Raw genomic sequence first — 6,794 nt, forward strand, 5'->3', positions numbered from 1 at the left:
TTGCAAAGATGGTTAGTAGGAAATAACGAGGGTTTTACAAAGATGGTTGGTGATAAAATTGGGCACACCGTTATGAAATTGCACTGCTTAGTTCATCAAGAATATTTGTGTCAAGATCTCAAGCTTTGATCTCAACAAGGTGATGAGTAATGTTACAAAAATGCAAAAGTTTTTGATACACACTTCTAATACGGAGGGTAGTTTCAAGCCCTCCGTGAAGACGTGGACCGTGTTTACAAAGATATACCCTTGCACTGCAGTGTTTGGAAAATATAGGAGATTTTTTGGGGATGTTTTAATGAAATCAAAATTCTTATCAGAATAAAGGCCATGACTCTCCTGACCTGGAGGACAGAAATTAGATTGTGAAACTTATGTTTCTCTTAAACATCACCAAACTTTTAAATGACTTAAGTTGCAAGGAAAAAAATGATGTATTTGTATGATATTTGGAAGACATGTATTGTAAAGCTTGCTGTTTACTCAACAGATATCTAAATTGATACTTTCCGTTATTTAAAAAACTTGAAGAACTTATCTGTAATTCATCCTGTCAACACTACTGAAATTCAGTTTTACATGCAAGAACTGGAGTGACTTCTTACTGAGATTTCAAGATCTCCAACACAGGGTCCAGTGTTTTCATTTTTAATCAGACCAGGCACCTTTAAATACAGTGACTTGGATGCAACTCCCTTTGAGAGGGTGGAAACTCAGGAGTTGGAAATGCAGTTAATTGACATTTAGAATATTGGAAACTAGTAAAATTTATAATGCAGGCTCCATTTAAGGTCCTGGGCATCACTGCCCGATAAATTCAATTTCATGAAGATATTAGCTTTTGCATGCCATAAGCATACGGATACACATATCAATGTGAGCAGATATTTTCACACATGGAGCACTTTCTCATCCCCCATCGCAGAGGGCTTACAACGGATCACTCTGAGGGTTATGTGAAACTCATGGTGTCCAAACATTCACCTGGAATTTAAATTTTGGCCTTTGGAAATTAAGGGTAAGGATTGCATTGATATAATGAGGTACAAACTTAAAATGTAAGATATTTTTGTTACAAAAAGTACTAGACGCAACAGATTTTTATAATTATGTTATACATTTTCGAGAAAATTCATTATAATCAAAATGGTCATTACATACTGTATAATTATGATTTTAATATGTAGTAGTGCTAAATATACCAAGTGGCATGCAAGGTAGTAAAAAATTAGTATTGATTAACAACTGGCACAGTGTGTTCAAAAGGTTGCCGACGCCTGTGACAGTTTAAAGGTTTAAAGGCCGCTCGAAAATGGCAGAGGCAAAGGACATTGATATTATCCTAGCAAGCAGGACAATGGCCCAGACTCAAGCCTAGAGACTGACCATTTATATGTATATTCAGTACCCAAGCCCCCTCTCCACCCAAGCTAGAACCAAGGAGGGCCAGGCTCCCAAACACCCCATCCTTACCTCACAAAGATGGTGAGGGTGCAGCGACCCAAGGAACTAACGAGTTTGAGCGGGATTCGAATCCCTGTCTAGCGATCACCAATCTCGTACGTTACCACATAGGCCACCACAATCTTCACACCCTTGGCTCGAAGGAAGTGATTCCTGTCACACACTTATAGTATTAATAAGTTACTATTAAATTATAAAATATACAGTTCGCAATTCTATGCGAAAACCAATAAACTGTGATTGGAGGGTGGATATCCTGAATAGTTTACCATTTTGTTTCTGAGGAGTGATTGCTGATTATTCACTTTGTATGGTTAATAGGGAATTCAAGAGATTAATTTCAGCCCTGATTTGGACAAATGATACTTTTTCATTAGATTTCATGACAATTGCTGTGAAAATTCAGAATTAATGAAAAGATATCAAAATAAATCTATTTTTGCTTTGATTTTCAAAAATTATATATTTTTTACATTCAATGACTTTTTCCCTTTAAAAATAAAAATTTCATAGAAAAATTATATCAAATTTTATTTTAGCCTTCATTTCACAAAATGATACATTCTGGTGTAACTTCATAAGTTAGTCACTATAAAAAATGAAAAATTATAGAAATATTATATAAAAATAAATAGTTTTATACTGTTTTTGCAAAGTAAGATCATATATTTTTCCAAACTAAAATCCATGATTGTCTAAATTCGTATCAAAACAAATGAACGGTTGGTTGAAAGTGACGTATAATTAACCTTTTTGTTATTTCAGTTCCATATTTAGTATAGCAGGAAACCCATTTGTGATATGCTATCAAAACTATATTATCGGTCCCAATGGCAATGGACATAGCTCGCCACGATTCAATTAATTGTTATTAGTTGTTCATAAAAGGATTCAGATCTGAAACGTGCTTTGATGAACCCAATTTATGCATCCATTTCATAGCAATGTAACACATTTCATCCAATGACAAAAATGTTTTGGCCCTAATGAATCTTTGAATTTTTTATTATAGCATTTATTCAACCTACCGTATGTGGAATAAAATATTGTAATTATTTATCATACTATAGATTTTCAAATGTCCCATTTAATTTACTTTGGAAAATCAAACATTATCATAGAGCTTATAATCCCTTACCGAATATGAAATAAATATCTATATTATTTATCATGCTATTAATTATCAGAGTTCCCATTTAACTTCTGAATATACAGTATAAAATCTCATTGTTTTGAAGCCCACAATATCCTTCATAGTATTAAATGTTATCTACAGTATATATCATATGTTATTCATCATACTATTTTCAAATGTCCCGTATAATTTTTTATGGAAGATAAATATAATTAATGTATTTTCATCACAGAATGTCCTTCATAGTGTTAGATTTCCTCCATATACCACGTGATCTAACCTGAAAAGCATTTGAATTGATACAACATTTAACGTCCCAAAAAGTTCCTTGATCTAGATCCTTTTTCCATTGTTGATGAAGAAGGCTTAAAGTTTACGTTTATTGTACATATAATTTTTTTTTTTCATACATTAAACACAAGAATGAATGAATGTTTGCATGAGTGAGGGGTTATTACCGTTATATTCCGGTAGTAGTGGGGTACGAACCCTTTGTGATTGATAAAGATTTTTCAATGCAGATTATTCATCTAGAGTATGTTTATAACAATATCTGGGTGAGTGTAGAGATGTTACCCCTTTTTGGGGAAATTGAGAAAAAAATAGAAAATCAAAAATGGCCGCTGTAGAATCTGAAAAATCTGTGAAACTATCTTCATGAGTAATTGAGGCAGAATGTCAAGTAATATGTGTTTTTGTTTTAAGGTACAGTGAGCACAATACAAGGGTTATTTTGATGATAAAAGGAAGACTAAACCCTTAAAATTCCAGGTAGCGGCCAATAATTTATATTTCTATTCTAATTCTTGTTTGCATAATGTATAAATACACATGAACTAGGAGCACTCTGTAGAGAGCATGCCTTCGCCATGCCAAGCAGTCTTATTTTGTTTTCAACTCCCCTGCGTACATGTACCTCGATGAATTTTCTACAAAACCTAATGGATTTATCCTTGGGTCATGTCCAACGTGTCCACCTAGTTTCGTTGAAATTGGTTCATTATTTATTACGTAATGTTGTTCATAAGCAACACTCAAACTAACGAAATATTTTACATTTACTTAATGTTGCGATAATTTTCAAAGTACTACTACGTACTTGTACTTTCTAGTACTTTATCCAAAATGTTAGATTCATCCTTGAGTCGTACCCAACATGACTTCCAAGTTTGTTCAAAATCGGTAAAGTAGTTTTGTGTAAAGTTACTCACAAACAAATAAAAAAATAAACAGACAGGGGCCAAATACATACCCTTGGGGAGTTGAAATATGATAATTTTACACTCTCCTGATGGTCCATTTTATATCGTTACATCCAATGTATAATTTTAGTATGGAAATTTTCGATGACTTACGATGAAAGATGGAACACTACATATTTTTATAGTCGTTTTATCATATTGTAATAAACACAATATTTCTTATATAAGTTTATCTGTAAATCAGAATGTGAAATATTTTTAATAATATTTCCTATTGATATAGTTTTAACGGTTCATAACAGACTATAAAACAGAAATATTGCCTGTTTTATCCTAAAAATTTACCTTGACTGACTTCAGGAAATACATTTTACCTTATAGGAGGAAAGGTAAGTAAGTTTTCCTTGCATATTAGAAGGGGAGAGGGTGTTCTTCTTAGAGTGGGAGATGAGGGGGGGGGGGGGTTCCCTTTCGTAATTGGACGAAAAGGCTATTCTTTTAGAATGGGAGGAATAGGAGTTCTCTCTTTAGAAAGTGAGGGGTAAATTCTATAATTCTTACTTTAGAAGGAGAGGGGAGGGAATTCTCTTTTTAGGAGAGGTGAGGGAAATATCTTTTTAGAAGAGGGAAGGGAATTCTCTTTTTCGGAGAGGTGAGGGAATTCTCTTTTTTTAAGAGAGGGGAGGGAGTTCTTTCTATAGAAGAAGAGGGGAGGGAACTCTCTATTTATGAGATAGGGGTGGGAGTTATCTCTATAGAAGGAGAGGGGAGGGAACTATTTTTTTTTAAGAGAGGGGAAGTAGTTCTCTCTATAGAAGGAGGGTGGGAGTTCTCTCTGTAAAATAAAAAGGGAGGGAATTCTCTCTTTAGAATGAGAGGGGGAGTTCTCTTTTTAGAAGGGAGAGAGTATTCTTTTTTATACGAGGGGAGGGAATTTTCTCTTTAGGAGAAGGGAGGGGATTCAGTTTTTTTAGGTGAGAGGAGGGAATTTTATTTAGAAGAGGGGTGGAAATTTTCTTTAGGAGAGTGGAAGGAATTCCATTTAGGAGAGGGAAGGGAAATTTTTATATATAAGGAGAGGTGGATTTTCTTTTAAGGGGAGGGGAGGGAATTCTCTTTTTAGGAGACGGTAGCAAAACCTCTTTTTATGAAAGGGTAGTGAAATCTCTTCTTATGAGACGGGAGGGAGTTCTCTCTTTAGAAGGAGAGGGGAGGGAATTCTTTCTTTAGAAGGAGAGGTGAGGTAATTTTCTTTAGAAGGAGAGGGGAGGAATTCTCTATAGGAGAAGAGAGGGAATTTTCTCTAGAAGGAGAGGTGGAATTCTATTTTGGGGAGAGGGGAGGGAGTTCTCTCTGTAGAAAGAGATATATGGAAACTCTACATTCAGGAGAGGTGGGGGGGGGTGAAGTTCTGTCTATAGAAAGAGAGTGGAGAGAATTTGGTTTTTAGGAGAGGGGAGGGAGTTCTCTCTTTAAAAGGAGCGGGGAAGGAGTTCTTTCTTTAGAGAGAGAGAGGGAAGGCAGTTCTCTCTTCAAAGGAAATAGGAGGAAATCCTCTCTTTAGAAGAGGGGAGGGAATTCCCTTTTTAGGAGAGGGGAGGGAATTCTCTTAGGATGGAGTGGGGAGGGAGTTCTCTCTTTAGAAGGAAAAGATAGAGAGTTCTCTCTTTAAAGGAGAGGGGAGGTAATTCTCTCTTCAGAAGAGGGGAGGGAATTCCCTTTTCAAGAGAGGAGAGGGAATTCTCTTTAAGAAAGGGGAGAGAATTCTCTCTTTGAAAGAGAGGGGAAGGAATTCTTTCTTTAAGAAAAAACGGGAGGGAATTCTCTCTTTAGAAGGAGGTGGGAGGGAATTCTCTCTTTAGAAGGAAAGGGGAGGGAGTTATCTTTTTAGCAAAGGGTAGGGAAATCTCTTCTTAAGAAATGGGAGGGAGTTTTCTTTTTAGAAGGAGAGGAGAGGGAGTTCTTCCTTTATAAGGAGAGGTGAGAGAATTCTTTCTTTAGAATGAGAGGTTAGGGAATTCTCTTTAGAAGGAGAGGGGAGGGAGTTCTCTCTATAGAAGAGAGGTGTGGGAACTCTCAATTCAGGAGAGGGGGCGGGGGGAGTTCTCTCTATAGAAAGAGAGGGGAAGGAATTATCTTTTTAGGAGAGGGGAGGGAGGTCTCTCTTTAGAAGGAGCGTGAAGGGAGGTCTCTCTTTAGAAGGAGAGGCGAGGGAGTTCTCTCTTTAAAGGAGAGAGGAGGGAATTCTCTCTTTAGAAGGGGGGAAGAAATTCCCTTTTAGGAGAGGGAGGGAGTTCTCTCTTTAGAAGGAGCGTGGAGGAGCTCTCTCTTTAGAAAGAGAGGGAGGGAGTTCTCTCTTTAAAAGAGAGGGGAGGGAATTCTCTCTTTAGAAGAGGGGAAGAAATTCCCTTTTTAGGAGAGGGGAGGGAATTCTCTTTAGAAGGGCCGGGGATGGGTATTCTCTCTTTAGAAGGAGAGGGCAGGGATTACTCTCCTTAAAGGAGAGGGGAGGTAATTCTCTCTTTAAAAGAGGGGAGGGTATCACCTTTTTAGGAGAGTGGAGGGAAATTCTCTTAAGGAAATGGGAGAGAATTCTCTCTTTAGAAGGAGAGGGGAGTTAGTTTTGTCTTTAAGCAAAAAGGGGGGGAATTCTTTCTATAGAAGGAGGGGGAGGAATTCTCCCTTTAGAAGGAGAGGGGAGGGAATTCTCTCTTTAGAGGAGGGGAGGGAATTTTCTTTTTAGGAGAGGGGAGGGAATTCTCTTCAAGAGAGGGGATGGAATTCTTTTTTCAGAAGGATAGGTGAGGGAATTCTCTTTAGAAGGAGAGGGGAGGAATTCTCTTTAGAAGGAGAGGGGAGGAATTCTCTTTAGGAGAAGAGAGGGAATTTTCTCTAGAAGGAGAGGTGGAATTTTATTTTTAGGAGAGGGCAGGGAGTTCTCTCTGTAGAAGGAGAGATGTGGAAACTCTACATTCAGGAGAGGTGGGGGGGGG

The sequence above is a fragment of the Palaemon carinicauda genome, chromosome 9 (genome assembly GCF_036898095.1).
Source record: "Palaemon carinicauda isolate YSFRI2023 chromosome 9, ASM3689809v2, whole genome shotgun sequence".
Lineage (NCBI taxonomy): Eukaryota > Metazoa > Arthropoda > Malacostraca > Decapoda > Palaemonidae > Palaemon > Palaemon carinicauda.